This window comes from Ictalurus punctatus, unplaced genomic scaffold (assembly GCF_001660625.3).
Source record: "Ictalurus punctatus breed USDA103 unplaced genomic scaffold, Coco_2.0 Super-Scaffold_100056, whole genome shotgun sequence".
Classification (NCBI taxonomy): Eukaryota; Metazoa; Chordata; class Actinopteri; order Siluriformes; family Ictaluridae; genus Ictalurus; species Ictalurus punctatus.
In genome coordinates, this window is record NW_026521088.1 from 1,510,613 (window position 1) to 1,535,586 (window position 24,974).

Here is a 24,974-nt window from a genome sequence, read left to right on the forward strand (position 1 = left end):
CTGGAGGGTACTACAACACCCAAACAGGGACTTGAACCCTGGACCCTCAGATTAAAAGTCTGACGCTCTACCGACTGAGCTATCTGGGCTCGAGGAGTGAGAGCGCACTTTACCCTCGAGCTTGTAGGTCAGGCCTGTGGATGCTCTAGTTCAACGGTTCTCACAGACATAAATGGTGCTCAGCCCTTGGCTTGGAAAGGGCCCATCCCATCTGGTTCTCATGGCTTTCTACAAACTATTAACACAGCTCAGCACCACTATTCAAGGATACAAACCAACAGGGTTCAACCACGGCTCTGTCCTTCATACTTCTTTACCCACTGACTGCCTGCAGTCTGAGACATACAAAGAGACAAGGTTCTTGTGAAACCTGTAAAATGGTGACGTTAACCAAGAGAATGTTGAACTTTGGTCCTATCTATTATGTTGGCCAGTTTCTAAGTTGAGATCAACTTAACCCCAGTGCTTTCTGTTTAACGACCTTGTTCGTATTTTTGTTTACAACTAGCACACTTTTGACCAGCATGTCGCTTGGAAATCGTTACCAGCATAACTCTTATTCGTAAGGCTCACTCTGGAGGCTTGTCTTGGTTCAAGGAATGCCTTCGTGTCATGGTATGAGAACAAGTAGAATAGCATCAGCATTTTTAATTAAACTTGGCTTTTCTGCACAAGGAGACCAAAATTTCTAACAAACACGTTAATTCCACACCACAAACTGACGTGTAATCTTGGCTCTGTATGCCTCGCAAAAAGCAGGTTTACGCCACCTTTGCCACTGATTGCCCATCGTCTGACACGTATTGCCTCGTACAAATGGTAAATGTGTGAAGTTACCCACAAGAAGGCTGAACCATGGTTCTTTCGCATAGGCAGTTGAGTCCCTGAGTTGCGCTTCAGGTATAAGTTGTCCGCGCTTCACTCTCACGCACTGGGGTGAGATCTACCATTTGATCTTGAAAATCTCCCTTAATGTCCAGGGAAGGGAAACCAGGCAGGTTATCCCTTTAAAGGGCTCGTGCCTTGTCCTCTGAAAGAGCTCTTGCCCAGATGTCAGACACTAGTCGCAACAGTCACAGCCCACCACCTGTCTCCGAGTTCCAATGCGTCTTGATCGCCACGCCGATGAACAAGTATGCCTTGCACCATGATGCGCTATAGGCTTCGAGCTGGGACCTCGTGGCGCAACGGAAGTGCGTCTGACTCCAGATCAGAAGGTTCAAATCATGTCGGGGTCATTCAATGTGCTCTTTTTCACACAGACCCATGATTTTCTGCGCAGTCTAATAAGGATGCTGTTATATGGACTCCAATCTCTATGATGACCACCCATGTCTTTGTCAACTTCATGCTAAAAGGTAACAAAGCTTAGGTAGCAACACTCTCACCTGGTAACCATTAGTAACTTGACAATCTGCTGAATGTTTACCCTTAGTTTGCCCATTTTGCTTGCTGAACAAAACATGCTGGAAAGAGGCACCTTAGATGGTTTCACTGGACCTCTCAGAGGATCTGGAGGGTACTACAACACCCAAACAGGGACTTGAACCCTGGACCCTCAGATTAAAAGTCTGACGCTCTACCGACTGAGCTATCTGGGCTCGAGGAGTGAGAGCGCACTTTACCCTGGAGCTTGTAGGTCAGGCCTGTGGACGCTCTAGTTCAACGGTTCTCACAGACATAAATGGTGCTCAGCCCTTGGCTTGGAAAGGGCCCATCCCATCTGGTTCTCATGGCTTTCTACAAACTATTAACACAGCTCAGCACCACTATTCAAGGATACAATCCAACAGGGTTCAACCACGGCTCTGTCCTTCATACTTCTTTACCCACTGACTGCCTGCAGTCTGAGACATACAAAGAGACAAGGTTCTTGTGAAACCTGTAAAATGGTGACGTTAACCAAGAGAATGTTGAACTTTGGTCCTATCTGTTATGTTGGCCAGTTTCTAAGTTGAGATCAACTTAACCCCAGTGCTTTCTGTTGAACGACCTTGTTCGTATTTTTGTTTACAACTAGCACACTTTTGACCAGCATGTCGCTTGGAAATCGTTACCAGCATAACTCTTATTCGTAAGGCTCACTCTGGAGGCTTGTCTTGGTTCAAGGAATGCCTTCGTGTCATGGTATGAGAACAAGTAGAATAGCATCAGCATTTTTAATTAAACTTGGCTTTTCTGCACAAGGAGACCAAAATTTCTAACAAACACGTTAATTCCACACCACAAACTGACGTGTAATCTTGGCTCTGTATGCCTCGCAAAAAGCAGGTTTACGCCACCTTTTCCACTGATTGCCCATTGTCTGACACGTATAATGACACAAAGGCCTCGTACAAATGGTAAATGTGTGAAGTTACCCACAAGAAGGCTGAACCATGGTTCTATCGCATAGGCAGTTGAGTCCCTGAGTTGCGCTTCAGGTATAAGTTGTCCGCGCTTCACTCTCACGCACTGGGGTGAGATCTACCATTTGATCTTGAAAATCTCCCTTAATGTCCAGGGAAGGGAAACCAGGCAGGTTATCCCTTTAAAGGGCTCGTGCCTTGTCCTCTGAAAGAGCTCTTGCCCAGATGTCAGACACTAGTCGCAACAGTCACAGCCCACCACCTGTCTCCGAGTTCCAATGCGTCTTGATCGCCACGCCGATGAACAAGTATGCCTTGCACCACGATGCGCTATAGGCTTCGAGCTGGGACCTCGTGGCGCAACGGAAGTGCGTCTGACTCCAGATCAGAAGGTTCAAATCATGTCGGGGTCATTCAATGTGCTCTTTTTCACACAGACCCATGATTTTCTGCGCAGTCTAATAAGGATGCTGTTATATGGACTCCAATCTCTATGATGACCACCCATGTCTTTGTCAACTTCATGCTAAAAGGTAACAAAGCTTAGGTAGCAACACTCTCACCTGGTAACCATTAGTAACTTGACAATCTGCTGAATGTTTACCCTTAGTTTGCCCATTTTGCTTGCTGAACAAAACATGCTGGAAAGAGGCACCTTAGATGGTTTCACTGGACCTCGCAGAGGATCTGGAGGGTACTACAACACCCAAACAGGGACTTGAACCCTGGACCCTCGGATTAAAAGTCTGACGCTCTACCGACTGAGCTATCTGGGCTCGAGGAGCGAGAGCGCACTTTACCCTGGAGCTTGTAGGTCAGGCCTGTGGACGCTCTAGTTCAACGGTTCTCACAGACATAAATGGTGCTCAGCCCTTGGCTTGGAAAGGGCCCATCCCATCTGGTTCTCATGGCTTTCTACAAACTATTAACACAGCTCAGCACCACTATTCAAGGATACAAACCAACAGGGTTCAACCACGGGTCTGTCCTTCATACTTCTTTACCCACTGACTGCCTGCAGTCTGAGACATACAAAGAGACAAGGTTCTTGTGAAACCTGTAAAATGGTGACGTTAACCAAGAGAATGTTGAACTTTGGTCCTATCTATTATGTTGGCCAGTTTCTAAGTTGAGATCAACTTAACCCCAGTGCTTTCTGTTTAACGACCTTGTTCGTATTTTTGTTTACAACTAGCACACTTTTGACCAGCATGTCGCTTGGAAATCGTTACCAGCATAACTCTTATTCGTAAGGCTCACTCTGGAGGCTTGTCTTGGTTCAAGGAATGCCTTCGTGTCATGGTATGAGAACAAGTAGAATAGCATCAGCATTTTTAATTAAACTTGGCTTTTCTGCACAAGGAGACCAAAATTTCTAACAAACACGTTAATTCCACACCACAAACTGACGTGTAATCTTGGCTCTGTATGCCTCGCAAAAAGCAGGTTTACGCCACCTTTGCCACTGATTGCCCATCGTCTGACACGTATTGCCTCGTACAAATGGTAAATGTGTGAAGTTACCCACAAGAAGGCTGAACCATGGTTCTTTCGCATAGGCAGTTGAGTCCCTGAGTTGCGCTTCAGGTATAAGTTGTCCGCGCTTCACTCTCACGCACTGGGGTGAGATCTACCATTTGATCTTGAAAATCTCCCTTAATGTCCAGGGAAGGGAAACCAGGCAGGTTATCCCTTTAAAGGGCTCGTGCCTTGTCCTCTGAAAGAGCTCTTGCCCAGATGTCAGACACTAGTCGCAACAGTCACAGCCCACCACCTGTCTCCGAGTTCCAATGCGTCTTGATCGCCACGCCGATGAACAAGTATGCCTTGCACCATGATGCGCTATAGGCTTCGAGCTGGGACCTCGTGGCGCAACGGAAGTGCGTCTGACTCCAGATCAGAAGGTTCAAATCATGTCGGGGTCATTCAATGTGCTCTTTTTCACACAGACCCATGATTTTCTGCGCAGTCTAATAAGGATGCTGTTATATGGACTCCAATCTCTATGATGACCACCCATGTCTTTGTCAACTTCATGCTAAAAGGTAACAAAGCTTAGGTAGCAACACTCTCACCTGGTAACCATTAGTAACTTGACAATCTGCTGAATGTTTACCCTTAGTTTGCCCATTTTGCTTGCTGAACAAAACATGCTGGAAAGAGGCACCTTAGATGGTTTCACTGGACCTCTCAGAGGATCTGGAGGGTACTACAACACCCAAACAGGGACTTGAACCCTGGACCCTCAGATTAAAAGTCTGACGCTCTACCGACTGAGCTATCTGGGCTCGAGGAGTGAGAGCGCACTTTACCCTGGAGCTTGTAGGTCAGGCCTGTGGACGCTCTAGTTCAACGGTTCTCACAGACATAAATGGTGCTCAGCCCTTGGCTTGGAAAGGGCCCATCCCATCTGGTTCTCATGGCTTTCTACAAACTATTAACACAGCTCAGCAAGACTATTCAAGGATACAATCCAACAGGGTTCAACCACGGCTCTGTCCTTCATACTTCTTTACCCACTGACTGCCTGCAGTCTGAGACATACAAAGAGACAAGGTTCTTGTGAAACCTGTAAAATGGTGACGTTAACCAAGAGAATGTTGAACTTTGGTCCTATCTGTTATGTTGGCCAGTTTCTAAGTTGAGATCAACTTAACCCCAGTGCTTTCTGTTGAACGACCTTGTTCGTATTTTTGTTTACAACTAGCACACTTTTGACCAGCATGTCGCTTGGAAATCGTTACCAGCATAACTCTTATTCGTAAGGCGCACTCTGAAGGCTTGTCTTGGTTCAAGGAATGCCTTCGTGTCATGGTATGAGAACAAGTAGAATAGCATCAGCATTTTTAATTAAACTTGGCTTTTCTGCACAAGGAGACCAAAATTTCTAACAAACACGTTAATTCCACACCACAAACTGACGTGTAATCTTGGCTCTGTATGCCTCGCAAAAAGCAGGTTTACGCCACCTTTGCCACTGATTGCCCATCGTCTGACACGTATAATGACACAAAGGCCTCGTACAAATGGTAAATGTGTGAAGTTACCCAGAAGAAGGCTGAACCATGGTTCTATCGCATAGACACTTGAGTCCCTGAGTTGCGCTTCAGGTATAAGTTGTCCACGCTTCACTCTCACGCACTGGGGTGAGATCTACCATTTGATCTTGAAAATCTCCCTTAATGTCCAGGGAAGGGAAACCAGGCAGGTTATCCCTTTAAAGGGCTCGTGCCCTGTCCTCTGAAAGAGCTCTTGCCCAGATGTCAGACACTAGTCGCAACAGTCACAGCCCACCACCTGTCTCCGAGTTCCAATGCGTCTTGATCGCCACGCCGATGAACAAGTATGCCTTGCACCACAATGCGCTATAGGCTTCGAGCTGGGACCTCGTGGCGCAACGGAAGTGCGTCTGACTCCAGATCAGAAGGTTCAAATCATGTCGGGGTCATTCAATGTGCTCTTTTTCACACAGGCCCATGATTTATTTTCTGTGCAGTCTAATAAGGATGCTGTTATATGGACTCCAATCTCTATGATGACCACCCATGTCTTTGTCAACTTCATGCTAAAAGGTAACAAAGCTTAGGTACCAACACTCTCACCTAGTAACCATTAGTAACTTGACAACCTGCTGAATGTTTACCCTTAGTTTGCCCATTTTGCTTGCTGAACAAAACATGCTGGAAAGAGGCACCTTAGATGGTTTCACTGGACCTCTCAGAGGATCTGGAGGGTACTACAACACCCAAACAGGGACTTGAACCCTGGACCCTCAGATTAAAAGTCTGACGCTCTACCGACTGAGCTATCTGGGCTCGAGGAGTGAGAGCGCACTTTACCCTCGAGCTTGTAGGTCAGGACGCCTGTGGACGCTCTAGTTCAACGGTTCTCACAGACATAAATGGTGCTCAGCCCTTGGCTTGGAAAGGGCCCATCCCATCTGGTTCTCATGGCTTTCTACAAACTATTAACACAGCTCAGCACCACTATTCAAGGATACAAACCAACAGGGTTCAACCACGGGTCTGTCCTTCATACTTCTTTACCCACTGACTGCCTGCAGTCTGAGACATACAAAGAGACAAGGTTCTTGTGAAACCTGTAAAATGGTGACGTTAACCAAGAGAATGTTGAACTTTGGTCCTATCTATTATGTTGGCCAGTTTCTAAGTTGAGATCAACTTAACCCCAGTGCTTTCTGTTTAACGACCTTGTTCGTATTTTTGTTTACAACTAGCACACTTTTGACCAGCATGTCGCTTGGAAATCGTTACCAGCATAACTCTTATTCGTAAGGCTCACTCTGGAGGCTTGTCTTGGTTCAAGGAATGCCTTCGTGTCATGGTATGAGAACAAGTAGAATAGCATCAGCATTTTTAATTAAACTTGGCTTTTCTGCACAAGGAGACCAAAATTTCTAACAAACACGTTAATTCCACACCACAAACTGACGTGTAATCTTGGCTCTGTATGCCTCGCAAAAAGCAGGTTTACGCCACCTTTGCCACTGATTGCCCTGACCTACTGAGCTTGTAGGTCAGGCCTGTGGATGCTCTAGTTCAACGGTTCTCACAGACATAAATGGTGCTCAGCCCTTGGCTTGGAAAGGGCCCATCCCATCTGGTTCTCATGGCTTTCTACAAACTATTAACACAGCTCAGCACCACTATTCAAGGATACAAACCAACAGGGTTCAACCACGGCTCTGTCCTTCATACTTCTTTACCCACTGACTGCCTGCAGTCTGAGACATACAAAGAGACAAGGTTCTTGTGAAACCTGTAAAATGGTGACGTTAACCAAGAGAATGTTGAACTTTGGTCCTATCTATTATGTTGGCCAGTTTCTAAGTTGAGATCAACTTAACCCCAGTGCTTTCTGTTTAACGACCTTGTTCGTATTTTTGTTTACAACTAGCACACTTTTGACCAGCATGTCGCTTGGAAATCGTTACCAGCATAACTCTTATTCGTAAGGCTCACTCTGGAGGCTTGTCTTGGTTCAAGGAATGCCTTCGTGTCATGGTATGAGAACAAGTAGAATAGCATCAGCATTTTTAATTAAACTTGGCTTTTCTGCACAAGGAGACCAAAATTTCTAACAAACACGTTAATTCCACACCACAAACTGACGTGTAATCTTGGCTCTGTATGCCTCGCAAAAAGCAGGTTTACGCCACCTTTGCCACTGATTGCCCATCGTCTGACACGTATAATGACACAAAGGCCTCGTACAAATGGTAAATGTGTGAAGTTACCCACAAGAAGGCTGAACCATGGTTCTTTCGCATAGGCAGTTGAGTCCCTGAGTTGCGCTTCAGGTATAAGTTGTCCGCGCTTCACTCTCACGCACTGGGGTGAGATCTACCATTTGATCTTGAAAATCTCCCTTAATGTCCAGGGAAGGGAAACCAGGCAGGTTATGCCTTTAAAGGGCTCGTGCCTTGTCCTCTGAAAGAGCTCTTGCCCAGATGTCAGACACTAGTCGCAACAGTCACAGCCCACCACCTGTCTCCGAGTTCCAATGCGTCTTGATCGCCACGCCGATGAACAAGTATGCCTTGCACCACGATGCGCTATAGGCTTCGAGCTGGGACCTCGTGGCGCAACGGTACTGCGTCTGGCTCCAGATCAGAAGGTTGCGTGTTCAAATCACGTTGGGGTCATTCAATGTGCTCTTTTTCACACAGACCCATGATTTTCTGCGCAGTCTAATAAGGATGCTGTTATATGGACTCCAATCTCTATGATGACCACCCATGTCTTTGTCAACTTCATGCTAAAAGGTAACAAAGCTTAGGTAGCAACACTCTCACCTAGTAACCATTAGTAACTTGACAACCTGCTGAATGTTTACCCTTAGTTTGCCCATTTTGCTTGCTGAACAAAACATGCTGGAAAGAGGCACCTTAGATGGTTTCACTGGACCTCTCAGAGGATCTGGAGGGTACTACAACACCCAAACAGGCACTTGAACCCTGGACCCTCAGATTAAAAGTCTGACGCTCTACCGACTGAGCTATCTGGGCTCGAGGAGCGAGAGCGCACTTTACCCTCGAGCTTGTAGGTCAGGCCTGTGGACGCGCTAGTTCAACGGTTCTCACAGACATAAATGGTGCTCAGCCCTTGGCTTGGAAAGGGCCCATCCCATCTGGTTCTCATGGCTTTCTACAAACTATTAACACAGCTCAGCACCACTATTCAAGGATACAAACCAACAGGGTTCAACCACGGCTCTGTCCTTCATACTTCTTTACCCACTGACTGCCTGCAGTCTGAGACATACAAAGAGACAAGGTTCTTGTGAAACCTGTAAAATGGTGACGTTAACCAAGAGAATGTTGAACTTTGGTCCTATCTGTTATGTTGGCCAGTTTCTAAGTTGAGATCAACTTAACCCCAGTGCTTTCTGTTTAACGACCTTGTTCGTATTTTTGTTTACAACTAGCACACTTTTGACCAGCATGTCGCTTGGAAATCGTTACCAGCATAACTCTTATTCGTAAGGCGCACTCTGAAGGCTTGTCTTGGTTCAAGGAATGCCTTCGTGTCATGGTATGAGAACAAGTAGAATAGCATCAGCATTTTTAATTAAACTTGGCTTTTCTGCACAAGGAGACCAAAATTTCTAACAAACACGTTAATTCCACACCACAAACTGACGTGTAATCTTGGCTCTGTATGCCTCGCAAAAAGCAGGTTTACGCCACCTTTGCCACTGATTGCCCATTGTCTGACACGTATAATGACACAAAGGCCTCGTACAAATGGTAAATGTGTGAAGTTACCCACAAGAAGGCTGAACCATGGTTCTATCGCATAGGCAGTTGAGTCCCTGAGTTGCGCTTCAGGTATAAGTTGTCCGCGCTTCACTCTCACGCACTGGGGTGAGATCTACCATTTGATCTTGAAAATCTCCCTTAATGTCCAGGGAAGGGAAACCAGGCAGGTTATCCCTTTAAAGGGCTCGTGCCTTGTCCTCTGAAAGAGCTCTTGCCCAGATGTCAGACACTAGTCGCAACAGTCACAGCCCACCACCTGTCTCCGAGTTCCAATGCGTCTTGATCGCCACGCCGATGAACAAGTATGCCTTGCACCACGATGCGCTATAGGCTTCGAGCTGGGACCTCGTGGCGCAACGGAAGTGCGTCTGACTCCAGATCAGAAGGTTCAAATCATGTCGGGGTCATTCAATGTGCTCTTTTTCACACAGACCCATGATTTTCTGCGCAGTCTAATAAGGATGCTGTTATATGGACTCCAATCTCTATGATGACCACCCATGTCTTTGTCAACTTCATGCTAAAAGGTAACAAAGCTTAGGTAGCAACACTCTCACCTGGTAACCATTAGTAACTTGACAATCTGCTGAATGTTTACCCTTAGTTTGCCCATTTTGCTTGCTGAACAAAACATGCTGGAAAGAGGCACCTTAGATGGTTTCACTGGACCTCGCAGAGGATCTGGAGGGTACTACAACACCCAAACAGGGACTTGAACCCTGGACCCTCGGATTAAAAGTCTGACGCTCTACCGCCTGAGCTATCTGGGCTCAAGGAGCGAGAGCGCACTTTACCCTGGAGCTTGTAGGTCAGGACGCCTGTGGACGCTCTAGTTCAACGGTTCTCACAGACATAAATGGTGCTCAGCCCTTGGCTTGGAAAGGGCCCATCCCATCTGGTTCTCATGGCTTTCTACAAACTATTAACACAGCTCAGCACCACTATTCAAGGATACAAACCAACAGGGTTCAACCACAGCTCTGTCCTTCATACTTCTTTACCCACTGACTGCCTGCAGTCTGAGACATACAAAGAGACAAGGTTCTTGTGAAACCTGTAAAATGGTGACGTTAACCAAGAGAATGTTGAACTTTGGTCCTATCTGTTATGTTGGCCAGTTTCTAAGTTGAGATCAACTTAATCCCAGTGCTTTCTGTTTAACGACCTTGTTCGTATTTTTGTTTACAACTAGCACACTTTTGACCAGCATGTCGCTTGGAAATCGTTACCAGCATAACTCTTATTCGTAAGGCGCACTCTGAAGGCTTGTCTTGGTTCAAGGAATGCCTTCGTGTCATGGTATGAGAACAAGTAGAATAGCATCAGCATTTTTAATTAAACTTGGCTTTTCTGCACAAGGAGACCAAAATTTCTAACAAACACGTTAATTCCACACCACAAACTGACGTGTAATCTTGGCTCTGTATGCCTCGCAAAAAGCAGGTTTACGCCACCTTTGCCACTGATTGCCCATCGTCTGACACGTATAATGACACAAAGGCCTCGTACAAATGGTAAATGTGTGAAGTTACCCAGAAGAAGGCTGAACCATGGTTCTATCGCATAGACACTTGAGTCCCTGAGTTGCGCTTCAGGTATAAGTTGTCCACGCTTCACTCTCACGCACTGGGGTGAGATCTACCATTTGATCTTGAAAATCTCCCTTAATGTCCAGGGAAGGGAAACCAGGCAGGTTATCCCTTTAAAGGGCTCGTGCCCTGTCCTCTGAAAGAGCTCTTGCCCAGATGTCAGACACTAGTCGCAACAGTCACAGCCCACCACCTGTCTCCGAGTTCCAATGCGTCTTGATCGCCACGCCGATGAACAAGTATGCCTTGCACCACAATGCGCTATAGGCTTCGAGCTGGGACCTCGTGGCGCAACGGAAGTGCGTCTGACTCCAGATCAGAAGGTTCAAATCATGTCGGGGTCATTCAATGTGCTCTTTTTCACACAGGCCCATGATTTATTTTCTGTGCAGTCTAATAAGGATGCTGTTATATGGACTCCAATCTCTATGATGACCACCCATGTCTTTGTCAACTTCATGCTAAAAGGTAACAAAGCTTAGGTACCAACACTCTCACCTAGTAACCATTAGTAACTTGACAACCTGCTGAATGTTTACCCTTAGTTTGCCCATTTTGCTTGCTGAACAAAACATGCTGGAAAGAGGCACCTTAGATGGTTTCACTGGACCTCTCAGAGGATCTGGAGGGTACTACAACACCCAAACAGGGACTTGAACCCTGGACCCTCAGATTAAAAGTCTGACGCTCTACCGACTGAGCTATCTGGGCTCGAGGAGTGAGAGCGCACTTTACCCTCGAGCTTGTAGGTCAGGACGCCTGTGGACGCTCTAGTTCAACGGTTCTCACAGACATAAATGGTGCTCAGCCCTTGGCTTGGAAAGGGCCCATCCCATCTGGTTCTCATGGCTTTCTACAAACTATTAACACAGCTCAGCACCACTATTCAAGGATACAAACCAACAGGGTTCAACCACGGGTCTGTCCTTCATACTTCTTTACCCACTGACTGCCTGCAGTCTGAGACATACAAAGAGACAAGGTTCTTGTGAAACCTGTAAAATGGTGACGTTAACCAAGAGAATGTTGAACTTTGGTCCTATCTATTATGTTGGCCAGTTTCTAAGTTGAGATCAACTTAACCCCAGTGCTTTCTGTTTAACGACCTTGTTCGTATTTTTGTTTACAACTAGCACACTTTTGACCAGCATGTCGCTTGGAAATCGTTACCAGCATAACTCTTATTCGTAAGGCTCACTCTGGAGGCTTGTCTTGGTTCAAGGAATGCCTTCGTGTCATGGTATGAGAACAAGTAGAATAGCATCAGCATTTTTAATTAAACTTGGCTTTTCTGCACAAGGAGACCAAAATTTCTAACAAACACGTTAATTCCACACCACAAACTGACGTGTAATCTTGGCTCTGTATGCCTCGCAAAAAGCAGGTTTACGCCACCTTTGCCACTGATTGCCCTGACCTACTGAGCTTGTAGGTCAGGCCTGTGGATGCTCTAGTTCAACGGTTCTCACAGACATAAATGGTGCTCAGCCCTTGGCTTGGAAAGGGCCCATCCCATCTGGTTCTCATGGCTTTCTACAAACTATTAACACAGCTCAGCACCACTATTCAAGGATACAAACCAACAGGGTTCAACCACGGCTCTGTCCTTCATACTTCTTTACCCACTGACTGCCTGCAGTCTGAGACATACAAAGAGACAAGGTTCTTGTGAAACCTGTAAAATGGTGACGTTAACCAAGAGAATGTTGAACTTTGGTCCTATCTATTATGTTGGCCAGTTTCTAAGTTGAGATCAACTTAACCCCAGTGCTTTCTGTTTAACGACCTTGTTCGTATTTTTGTTTACAACTAGCACACTTTTGACCAGCATGTCGCTTGGAAATCGTTACCAGCATAACTCTTATTCGTAAGGCTCACTCTGGAGGCTTGTCTTGGTTCAAGGAATGCCTTCGTGTCATGGTATGAGAACAAGTAGAATAGCATCAGCATTTTTAATTAAACTTGGCTTTTCTGCACAAGGAGACCAAAATTTCTAACAAACACGTTAATTCCACACCACAAACTGACGTGTAATCTTGGCTCTGTATGCCTCGCAAAAAGCAGGTTTACGCCACCTTTGCCACTGATTGCCCATCGTCTGACACGTATAATGACACAAAGGCCTCGTACAAATGGTAAATGTGTGAAGTTACCCACAAGAAGGCTGAACCATGGTTCTTTCGCATAGGCAGTTGAGTCCCTGAGTTGCGCTTCAGGTATAAGTTGTCCGCGCTTCACTCTCACGCACTGGGGTGAGATCTACCATTTGATCTTGAAAATCTCCCTTAATGTCCAGGGAAGGGAAACCAGGCAGGTTATGCCTTTAAAGGGCTCGTGCCTTGTCCTCTGAAAGAGCTCTTGCCCAGATATCAGACACTAGTCGCAACAGTCACAGCCCACCACCTGTCTCCGAGTTCCAATGCGTCTTGATCGCCACGCTGATGAACAAGTATGCCTTGCACCACTGATGCGCTATAGGCTTCGAGCTGGGACCTCGTGGCGCAACGGTAAGTGCGTCTGGACTCCAGATCAGAAGGTTGCGTGTTCAAATCATGTCGGGGTCATTCAATGTGCTCTTTTTCACACAGACCCATGATTTATTTCTGTGCAGTCTAATAAGGATGCTGTTATATGGACTCCAATCTCTATGATGACCACCCATGTCTTTGTCAACTTCATGCTAAAAGGTAACAAAGCTTAGGTAGCAACACTCTCACCTAGGTAACCATTAGTAACTTGACAATCTGCTGAATGTTTACCCTTAGTTTGCCCATTTTGCTTGCTGAACAAAACATGCTGGAAAGAGGCACCTTAGATGGTTTCACTGGACCTCTCAGAAGATATGGAGGGTACTACAACACCCAAACAGGGACTTGAACCCTGGACCCTCAGATTAAAAGTCTGACGCTGTACCGACTGAGCTATCTGGGCTCGAGAAGAGAGAGAGCGCACTTTACCCTGGAGCTTGTAGGTCAGGCCTGTGGACGCTCTAGTTCAACGGTTCTCACAGACATAAATGGTGCTCAGCCCTTGGCTTGGAAAGGGCCCATCCCATCTGGTTCTCATGGCTTTCTACAAACTATTAACACAGCTCAGCACCACTATTCAAGGATACAAACCAACAGGGTTCAACCACGGCTCTGTCCTTCATACTTCTTTACCCACTGACTGCCTGCAGTCTGAGACATACAAAGAGACAAGGTTCTTGTGAAACCTGTAAAATGGTGACGTTAACCAAGAGAATGTTGAACTTTGGTCCTATCTATTATGTTGGCCAGTTTCTAAGTTGAGATCAACTTAACCCCAGTGCTTTCTGTTTAACGACCTTGTTCGTATTTTTGTTTACAACTAGCACACTTTTGACCAGCATGTCGCTTGGAAATCGTTACCAGCATAACTCTTATTCGTAAGGCTCACTCTGGAGGCTTGTCTTGGTTCAAGGAATGCCTTCGTGTCATGGTATGAGAACAAGTAGAATAGCATCAGCATTTTTAATTAAACTTGGCTTTTCTGCACAAGGAGACCAAAATTTCTAACAAACACGTTAATTCCACACCACAAACTGACGTGTAATCTTGGCTCTGTATGCCTCGCAAAAAGCAGGTTTACGCCACCTTTGCCACTGATTGCCCATCGTCTGACACGTATTGCCTCGTACAAATGGTAAATGTGTGAAGTTACCCACAAGAAGGCTGAACCATGGTTCTTTCGCATAGGCAGTTGAGTCCCTGAGTTGCGCTTCAGGTATAAGTTGTCCGCGCTTCACTCTCACGCACTGGGGTGAGATCTACCATTTGATCTTGAAAATCTCCCTTAATGTCCAGGGAAGGGAAACCAGGCAGGTTATCCCTTTAAAGGGCTCGTGCCTTGTCCTCTGAAAGAGCTCTTGCCCAGATGTCAGACACTAGTCGCAACAGTCACAGCCCACCACCTGTCTCCGAGTTCCAATGCGTCTTGATCGCCACGCCGATGAACAAGTATGCCTTGCACCATGATGCGCTATAGGCTTCGAGCTGGGACCTCGTGGCGCAACGGAAGTGCGTCTGACTCCAGATCAGAAGGTTCAAATCATGTCGGGGTCATTCAATGTGCTCTTTTTCACACAGACCCATGATTTTCTGCGCAGTCTAATAAGGATGCTGTTATATGGACTCCAATCTCTATGATGACCACCCATGTCTTTGTCAACTTCATGCTAAAAGGTAACAAAGCTTAGGTAGCAACACTCTCACCTGGTAACCATTAGTAACTTGACAATCTGCTGAATGTTTACCCTTAGTTTGCCCATTTTGCTTGCTGAACAAAACATGCTGGAAAGAGGCACCTTAGATGGTTTCACTGGACCTCTCAGAGGATCTGGAGGGTACTACAACACCCAAACAGGGACTTGAACCCTGGACCCTCAGATTAAAAGTCTGACGCTCTACCGACTGAGCTATCTGGGCTCGAGGAGTGAGAGCGCACTTTACCCTGGAGCTTGTAGGTCAGGCCTGTGGACGCTCTAGTTCAACGGTTCTCACAGACATAAATGGTGCTCAGCCCTTGGCTTGGAAAGGGCCCATCCCATCTGGTTCTCATGGCTTTCTACAAACTATTAACACAGCTCAGCACCACTATTCAAGGATACAATCCAACAGGGTTCAACCACGGCTCTGTCCTTCATACTTCTTTACCCACTGACTGCCTGCAGTCTGAGACATACAAAGAGACAAGGTTCTTGTGAAACCTGTAAAATGGTGACGTTAACCAAGAGAATGTTGAACTTTGGTCCTATCTGTTATGTTGGCCAGTTTCTAAGTTGAGATCAACTTAACCCCAGTGCTTTCTGTTGAACGACCTTGTTCGTATTTTTGTTTACAACTAGCACACTTTTGACCAGCATGTCGCTTGGAAATCGTTACCAGCATAACTCTTATTCGTAAGGCTCACTCTGGAGGCTTGTCTTGGTTCAAGGAATGCCTTCGTGTCATGGTATGAGAACAAGTAGAATAGCATCAGCATTTTTAATTAAACTTGGCTTTTCTGCACAAGGAGACCAAAATTTCTAACAAACACGTTAATTCCACACCACAAACTGACGTGTAATCTTGGCTCTGTATGCCTCGCAAAAAGCAGGTTTACGCCACCTTTGCCACTGATTGCCCATTGTCTGACACGTATAATGACACAAAGGCCTCGTACAAATGGTAAATGTGTGAAGTTACCCACAAGAAGGCTGAACCATGGTTCTATCGCATAGGCAGTTGAGTCCCTGAGTTGCGCTTCAGGTATAAGTTGTCCGCGCTTCACTCTCACGCACTGGGGTGAGATCTACCATTTGATCTTGAAAATCTCCCTTAATGTCCAGGGAAGGGAAACCAGGCAGGTTATCCCTTTAAAGGGCTCGTGCCTTGTCCTCTGAAAGAGCTCTTGCCCAGATGTCAGACACTAGTCGCAACAGTCACAGCCCACCACCTGTCTCCGAGTTCCAATGCGTCTTGATCGCCACGCCGATGAACAAGTATGCCTTGCACCACGATGCGCTATAGGCTTCGAGCTGGGACCTCGTGGCGCAACGGAAGTGCGTCTGACTCCAGATCAGAAGGTTCAAATCATGTCGGGGTCATTCAATGTGCTCTTTTTCACACAGACCCATGATTTTCTGCGCAGTCTAATAAGGATGCTGTTATATGGACTCCAATCTCTATGATGACCACCCATGTCTTTGTCAACTTCATGCTAAAAGGTAACAAAGCTTAGGTAGCAACACTCTCACCTGGTAACCATTAGTAACTTGACAATCTGCTGAATGTTTACCCTTAGTTTGCCCATTTTGCTTGCTGAACAAAACATGCTGGAAAGAGGCACCTTAGATGGTTTCACTGGACCTCTCAGAGGATCTGGAGGGTACTACAACACCCAAACAGGGACTTGAACCCTGGACCCTCAGATTAAAAGTCTGACGCTCTACCGACTGAGCTATCTGGGCTCGAGGAGCGAGAGCGCACTTTACCCTGGAGCTTGTAGGTCAGGCCTGTGGACGCTCTAGTTCAACGGTTCTCACAGACATAAATGGTGCTCAGCCCTTGGCTTGGAAAGGGCCCATCCCATCTGGTTCTCATGGCTTTCTACAAACTATTAACACAGCTCAGCACCACTATTCAAGGATACAAACCAACAGGGTTCAACCACAGCTCTGTCCTTCATACTTCTTTACCCACTGACTGCCTGCAGTCTGAGACATACAAAGAGACAAGGTTCTTGTGAAACCTGTAAAATGGTGACGTTAACCAAGAGAATGTTGAACTTTGGTCCTATCTATTATGTTGGCCAGTTTCTAAGTTGAGATCAACTTAACCCCAGTGCTTTCTGTTTAACGACCTTGTTCGTATTTTTGTTTACAACTAGCACACTTTTGACCAGCATGTCGCTTGGAAATCGTTACCAGCATAACTCTTATTCGTAAGGCTCACTCTGGAGGCTTGTCTTGGTTCAAGGAATGCCTTCGTGTCATGGTATGAGAACAAGTAGAATAGCATCAGCATTTTTAATTAAACTTGGCTTTTCTGCACAAGGAGACCAAAATTTCTAACAAACACGTTAATTCCACACCACAAACTGACGTGTAATCTTGGCTCTGTATGCCTCGCAAAAAGCAGGTTTACGCCACCTTTGCCACTGATTGCCCATCGTCTGACACGTATTGCCTCGTACAAATGGTAAATGTGTGAAGTTACCCACAAGAAGGCTGAACCATGGTTCTTTCGCATAGGCAGTTGAGTCCCTGAGTTGCGCTTCAGGTATAAGTTGTCCGCGCTTCACTCTCACGCACTGGGGTGAGATCTACCATTTGATCTTGAAAATCTCCCTTAATGTCCAGGGAAGGGAAACCAGGCAGGTTATCCCTTTAAAGGGCTCGTGCCTTGTCCTCTGAAAGAGCTCTTGCCCAGATGTCAGACACTAGTCGCAACAGTCACAGCCCACCACCTGTCTCCGAGTTCCAATGCGTCTTGATCGCCACGCCGATGAACAAGTATGCCTTGCACCATGATGCGCTATAGGCTTCGAGCTGGGACCTCGTGGCGCAACGGAAGTGCGTCTGACTCCAGATCAGAAGGTTCAAATCATGTCGGGGTCATTCAATGTGCTCTTTTTCACACAGACCCATGATTTTCTGCGCAGTCTAATAAGGATGCTGTTATATGGACTCCAATCTCTATGATGACCACCCATGTCTTTGTCAACTTCATGCTAAAAGGTAACAAAGCTTAGGTAGCAACACTCTCACCTGGTAACCATTAGTAACTTGACAATCTGCTGAATGTTTACCCTTAGTTTGCCCATTTTGCTTGCTGAACAAAACATGCTGGAAAGAGGCACCTTAGATGGTTTCACTGGACCTCTCAGAGGATCTGGAGGGTACTACAACACCCAAACAGGGACTTGAACCCTGGACCCTCAGATTAAAAGTCTGACGCTCTACCGACTGAGCTATCTGGGCTCGAGGAGTGAGAGCGCACTTTACCCTGGAGCTTGTAGGTCAGGCCTGTGGACGCTCTAGTTCAACGGTTCTCACAGACATAAATGGTGCTCAGCCCTTGGCTTGGAAAGGGCCCATCCCATCTGGTTCTCATGGCTTTCTACAAACTATTAACACAGCTCAGCACCACTATTCAAGGATACAATCCAACAGGGTTCAACCACGGCTCTGTCCTTCATACTTCTTTACCCACTGACTGCCTGCAGTCTGAGACATACAAAGAGACAAGGTTCTTGTGAAACCTGTAAAATGGTGACGTTAACCAAGAGAATGTTGAACTTTGGTCCTATCTGTTATGTTGGCCAGTTTCTAAGTTGAGATCAACTTAACCCCAGTGCTTTCTGTTGAACGACCTTGTTCGTATTTTTGTTTACAACTAGCACACTTTTGACCAGCATGTCGCTTGGAAATCGTTACCAGCATAACTCTTATTCGTAAGGCTCACTCTGGAGGCTTGTCTTGGTTCAAGGAATGCCTTCGTGTCATGGTATGAGAACAAGTAGAATAGCATCAGCATTTTTAATTAAACTTGGCTTTTCTGCACAAGGAGACCAAAATTTCTAACAAACACGTTAATTCCACACCACAAACTGACGTGTAATCTTGGCTCTGTATGCCTCGCAAAAAGCAGGTTTACGCCACCTTTTCCACTGATTGCCCATTGTCTGACACGTATAATGACACAAAGGCCTCGTACAAATGGTAAATGTGTGAAGTTACCCACAAGAAGGCTGAACCATGGTTCTATCGCATAGGCAGTTGAGTCCCTGAGTTGCGCTTCAGGTATAAGTTGTCCGCGCTTCACTCTCACGCACTGGGGTGAGATCTACCATTTGATCTTGAAAATCTCCCTTAATGTCCAGGGAAGGGAAACCAGGCAGGTTATCCCTTTAAAGGGCTCGTGCCTTGTCCTCTGAAAGAGCTCTTGCCCAGATGTCAGACACTAGTCGCAACAGTCACAGCCCACCACCTGTCTCCGAGTTCCAATGCGTCTTGATCGCCACGCCGATGAACAAGTATGCCTTGCACCACGATGCGCTATAGGCTTCGAGCTGGGACCTCGTGGCGCAACGGAAGTGCGTCTGACTCCAGATCAGAAGGTTCAAATCATGTCGGGGTCATTCAATGTGCTCTTTTTCACACAGACCCATGATTTTCTGCGCAGTCTAATAAGGATGCTGTTATATGGACTCCAATCTCTATGATGACCACCCATGTCTTTGTCAACTTCATGCTAAAAGGTAACAAAGCTTAGGTAGCAACACTCTCACCTGGTAACCATTAGTAACTTGACAATCTGCTGAATGTTTACCCTTAGTTTGCCCATTTTGCTTGCTGAACAAAACATGCTGGAAAGAGGCACCTTAGATGGTTTCACTGGACCTCTCAGAGGATCTGGAGGGTACTACAACACCCAAACAGGGACTTGAACCCTGGACCCTCAGATTAAAAGTCTGACGCTCTACCGACTGAGCTATCTGGGCTCGAGGAGCGAGAGCGCACTTTACCCTGGAGCTTGTAGGTCAGGCCTGTGGACGCTCTAGTTCAACGGTTCTCACAGACATAAATGGTGCTCAGCCCTTGGCTTGGAAAGGGCCCATCCCATCTGGTTCTCATGGCTTTCTACAAACTATTAACACAGCTCAGCACCACTATTCAAGGATACAAACCAACAGGGTTCAACCACGGCTCTGTCCTTCATACTTCTTTACCCACTGACTGCCTGCAGTCTGAGACATACAAAGAGACAAGGTTCTTGTGAAACCTGTAAAATGGTGACGTTAACCAAGAGAATGTTGAACTTTGGTCCTATCTATTATGTTGGCCAGTTTCTAAGTTGAGATCAACTTAACCCCAGTGCTTTCTGTTTAACGACCTTGTTCGTATTTTTGTTTACAACTAGCACACTTTTGACCAGCATGTCGCTTGGAAATCGTTACCAGCATAACTCTTATTCGTAAGGCTCACTCTGGAGGCTTGTCTTGGTTCAAGGAATGCCTTCGTGTCATGGTATGAGAACAAGTAGAATAGCATCAGCATTTTTAATTAAACTTAGCTTTTCTGCACAAGGAGACCAAAATTTCTAACAAACACGTTAATTCCACACCACAAACTGACATGTAATCTTGGCTCTGTATGCCTCGCAAAAAGCAGGTTTACGCCACCTTTGCCACTGATTGCCCTGACCTACTGAGCTTGTAGGTCAGGCCTGTGGATGCTCTAGTTCAACGGTTCTCACAGACATAAATGGTGCTCAGCCCTTGGCTTGGAAAGGGCCCATCCCATCTGGTTCTCATGGCTTTCTACAAACTATTAACACAGCTCAGCACCACTATTCAAGGATACAAACCAACAGGGTTCAACCACGGCTCTGTCCTTCATACTTCTTTACCCACTGACTGCCTGCAGTCTGAGACATACAAAGAGACAAGGTTCTTGTGAAACCTGTAAAATGGTGACGTTAACCAAGAGAATGTTGAACTTTGGTCCTATCTATTATGTTGGCCAGTTTCTAAGTTGAGATCAACTTAACCCCAGTGCTTTCTGTTTAACGACCTTGTTCGTATTTTTGTTTACAACTAGCACACTTTTGACCAGCATGTCGCTTGGAAATCGTTACCAGCATAACTCTTATTCGTAAGGCTCACTCTGGAGGCTTGTCTTGGTTCAAGGAATGCCTTCGTGTCATGGTATGAGAACAAGTAGAATAGCATCAGCATTTTTAATTAAACTTGGCTTTTCTGCACAAGGAGACCAAAATTTCTAACAAACACGTTAATTCCACACCACAAACTGACGTGTAATCTTGGCTCTGTATGCCTCGCAAAAAGCAGGTTTACGCCACCTTTGCCACTGATTGCCCATCGTCTGACACGTATAATGACACAAAGGCCTCGTACAAATGGTAAATGTGTGAAGTTACCCACAAGAAGGCTGAACCATGGTTCTTTCGCATAGGCAGTTGAGTCCCTGAGTTGCGCTTCAGGTATAAGTTGTCCGCGCTTCACTCTCACGCACTGGGGTGAGATCTACCATTTGATCTTGAAAATCTCCCTTAATGTCCAGGGAAGGGAAACCAGGCAGGTTATGCCTTTAAAGGGCTCGTGCCTTGTCCTCTGAAAGAGCTCTTGCCCAGATGTCAGACACTAGTCGCAACAGTCACAGCCCACCACCTGTCTCCGAGTTCCAATGCGTCTTGATCGCCACGCCGATGAACAAGTATGCCTTGCACCACGATGCGCTATAGGCTTCGAGCTGGGACCTCGTGGCGCAACGGTACTGCGTCTGGCTCCAGATCAGAAGGTTGCGTGTTCAAATCACGTTGGGGTCATTCAATGTGCTCTTTTTCACACAGACCCATGATTTTCTGCGCAGTCTAATAAGGATGCTGTTATATGGACTCCAATCTCTATGATGACCACCCATGTCTTTGTCAACTTCATGCTAAAAGGTAACAAAGCTTAGGTACCAACACTCTCACCTAGTAACCATTAGTAACTTGACAACCTGCTGAATGTTTACCCTTAGTTTGCCCATTTTGCTTGCTGAACAAAACATGCTGGAAAGAGGCACCTTAGATGGTTTCACTGGACCTCTCAGAGGATCTGGAGGGTACTACAACACCCAAACAGGCACTTGAACCCTGGACCCTCAGATTAAAAGTCTGATGCTCTACCGACTGAGCTATCTGGGTTCGAGAAGAGAGAGAGCGCACTTTACCCTCAAGCTTGTAGGTCAGGCCTGTGGACGCTCTAGTTCAACGGTTCTCACAGACATAAATGGTGCTCAGCCCTTGGCTTGGAAAGGGCCCATCCCATCTGGTTCTCATGGCTTTCTACAAACTATTAACACAGCTCAGCACCACTATTCAAGGATACAAACCAACAGGGTTCAACCACGGGTCTGTCCTTCATACTTCTTTACCCACTGACTGCCTGCAGTCTGAGACATACAAAGAGACAAGGTTCTTGTGAAACCTGTAAAATGGTGACGTTAACCAAGAGAATGTTGAACTTTGGTCCTATCTATTATGTTGGCCAGTTTCTAAGTTGAGATCAACTTAACCCCAGTGCTTTCTGTTTAACGACCTTGTTCGTATTTTTGTTTACAACTAGCACACTTTTGACCAGCATGTCGCTTGGAAATCGTTACCAGCATAACTCTTATTCGTAAGGCTCACTCTGGAGGCTTGTCTTGGTTCAAGGAATGCCTTCGTGTCATGGTATGAGAACAAGTAGAATAGCATCAGCATTTTTAATTAAACTTGGCTTTTCTGCACAAGGAGACCAAAATTTCTAACAAACACGTTAATTCCACACCACAAACTGACGTGTAATCTTGGCTCTGTATGCCTCGCAAAAAGCAGGTTTACGCCACCTTTGCCACTGATTGCCCTGACCTACTGAGCTTGTAGGTCAGGCCTGTGGATGCTCTAGTTCAACGGTTCTCACAGACATAAATGGTGCTCAGCCCTTGGCTTGGAAAGGGCCCATCCCATCTGGTTCTCATGGCTTTCTACAAACTATTAACACAGCTCAGCACCACTATTCAAGGATACAAACCAACAGGGTTCAACCACGGCTCTGTCCTTCATACTTCTTTACCCACTGACTGCCTGCAGTCTGAGACATACAAAGAGACAAGGTTCTTGTGAAACCTGTAAAATGGTGACGTTAACCAAGAGAATGTTGAACTTTGGTCCTATCTGTTATGTTGGCCAGTTTCTAAGTTGAGATCAACTTAACCCCAGTGCTTTCTGTTGAACGACCTTGTTCGTATTTTTGTTTACAACTAGCACACTTTTGACCAGCATGTCGCTTGGAAATCGTTACCAGCATAACTCTTATTCGTAAGGCTCACTCTGGAGGCTTGTCTTGGTTCAAGGAATGCCTTCGTGTCATGGTATGAGAACAAGTAGAATAGCATCAGCATTTTTAATTAAACTTGGCTTTTCTGCACAAGGAGACCAAAATTTCTAACAAACACGTTAATTCCACACCACAAACTGACGTGTAATCTTGGCTCTGTATGCCTCGCAAAAAGCAGGTTTACGCCACCTTTGCCACTGATTGCCCATCGTCTGACACGTATAATGACACAAAGGCCTCGTACAAATGGTAAATGTGTGAAGTTACCCACAAGAAGGCTGAACCATGGTTCTTCATACTGTCCTTCATACTTCTTTACCCACTGACTGCCTGCAGTCTGAGACATACAAAGAGACAAGGTTCTTGTGAAACCTGTAAAATGGTGACGTTAACCAAGAGAATGTTGAACTTTGGTCCTATCTGTTATGTTGGCCAGTTTCTAAGTTGAGATCAACTTAACCCCAGTGCTTTCTGTTTAACGACCTTGTTCGTATTTTTGTTTACAACTAGCACACTTTTGACCAGCATGTCGCTTGGAAATCGTTACCAGCATAACTCTTATTCGTAAGGCGCACTCTGAAGGCTTGTCTTGGTTCAAGGAATGCCTTCGTGTCATGGTATGAGAACAAGTAGAATAGCATCAGCATTTTTAATTAAACTTGGCTTTTCTGCACAAGGAGACCAAAATTTCTAACAAACACGTTAATTCCACACCACAAACTGACGTGTAATCTTGGCTCTGTATGCCTCGCAAAAAGCAGGTTTACGCCACCTTTGCCACTGATTGCCCATCGTCTGACACGTATAATGACACAAAGGCCTCGTACAAATGGTAAATGTGTGAAGTTACCCACAAGAAGGCTGAACCATGGTTCTTTCGCATAGGCAGTTGAGTCCCTGAGTTGCGCTTCAGGTATAAGTTGTCCGCGCTTCACTCTCACGCACTGGGGTGAGATCTACCATTTGATCTTGAAAATCTCCCTTAATGTCCAGGGAAGGGAAACCAGGCAGGTTATGCCTTTAAAGGGCTCGTGCCTTGTCCTCTGAAAGAGCTCTTGCCCAGATGTCAGACACTAGTCGCAACAGTCACAGCCCACCACCTGTCTCCGAGTTCCAATGCGTCTTGATCGCCACGCCGATGAACAAGTATGCCTTGCACCACGATGCGCTATAGGCTTCGAGCTGGGACCTCGTGGCGCAACGGTACTGCGTCTGGCTCCAGATCAGAAGGTTGCGTGTTCAAATCACGTTGGGGTCATTCAATGTGCTCTTTTTCACACAGACCCATGATTTTCTGCGCAGTCTAATAAGGATGCTGTTATATGGACTCCAATCTCTATGATGACCACCCATGTCTTTGTCAACTTCATGCTAAAAGGTAACAAAGCTTAGGTACCAACACTCTCACCTAGTAACCATTAGTAACTTGACAACCTGCTGAATGTTTACCCTTAGTTTGCCCATTTTGCTTGCTGAACAAAACATGCTGGAAAGAGGCACCTTAGATGGTTTCACTGGACCTCTCAGAGGATCTGGAGGGTACTACAACACCCAAACAGGCACTTGAACCCTGGACCCTCAGATTAAAAGTCTGACGCTCTACCGACTGAGCTATCTGGGCTCGAGGAGCGAGAGCGCACTTTACCCTGGAGCTTGTAGGTCAGGCCTGTGGACGCTCTAGTTCAACGGTTCTCACAGACATAAATGGTGCTCAGCCCTTGGCTTGGAAAGGGCCCATCCCATCTGGTTCTCATGGCTTTCTACAAACTATTAACACAGCTCAGCACCACTATTCAAGGATACAAACCAACAGGGTTCAACCACGGCTCTGTCCTTCATACTTCTTTACCCACTGACTGCCTGCAGTCT

The 24,974-nt window shown here is 46.1% G+C and overlaps 1 long non-coding RNA gene and 9 other non-coding genes across 13 annotated transcripts in view; 1 reads left to right on the forward strand and 9 right to left on the reverse strand.

The window, feature by feature from the left end:
• LOC128630411 (uncharacterized) overlaps nucleotides 1-24,974 on the forward strand; it is a 100,720-nt gene that overhangs the window by 20,051 nt on the left and 55,695 nt on the right. The gene's annotated exons all lie outside the window — the stretch shown is intronic.
• trnak-uuu (transfer RNA lysine (anticodon UUU)) lies at nucleotides 17-89 on the reverse strand. Its single transcript has one exon. It is a non-coding gene; the product is annotated as a tRNA-Lys (tRNA).
• trnak-uuu (transfer RNA lysine (anticodon UUU)) lies at nucleotides 1,529-1,601 on the reverse strand. Its single transcript has one exon. It is a non-coding gene; the product is annotated as a tRNA-Lys (tRNA).
• trnak-uuu (transfer RNA lysine (anticodon UUU)) lies at nucleotides 4,564-4,636 on the reverse strand. The gene has a single exon. It is a non-coding gene; the product is annotated as a tRNA-Lys (tRNA).
• trnak-uuu (transfer RNA lysine (anticodon UUU)) lies at nucleotides 6,091-6,163 on the reverse strand. The gene has a single exon. It is a non-coding gene; the product is annotated as a tRNA-Lys (tRNA).
• trnak-uuu (transfer RNA lysine (anticodon UUU)) lies at nucleotides 11,357-11,429 on the reverse strand. The gene has a single exon. It is a non-coding gene; the product is annotated as a tRNA-Lys (tRNA).
• On the reverse strand, nucleotides 15,091-15,163 carry trnak-uuu (transfer RNA lysine (anticodon UUU)). Its single transcript has one exon. It is a non-coding gene; the product is annotated as a tRNA-Lys (tRNA).
• On the reverse strand, nucleotides 16,614-16,686 carry trnak-uuu (transfer RNA lysine (anticodon UUU)). The gene has a single exon. It is a non-coding gene; the product is annotated as a tRNA-Lys (tRNA).
• Nucleotides 18,126-18,198, reverse strand: trnak-uuu (transfer RNA lysine (anticodon UUU)). The gene has a single exon. It is a non-coding gene; the product is annotated as a tRNA-Lys (tRNA).
• trnak-uuu (transfer RNA lysine (anticodon UUU)) lies at nucleotides 19,649-19,721 on the reverse strand. The gene has a single exon. It is a non-coding gene; the product is annotated as a tRNA-Lys (tRNA).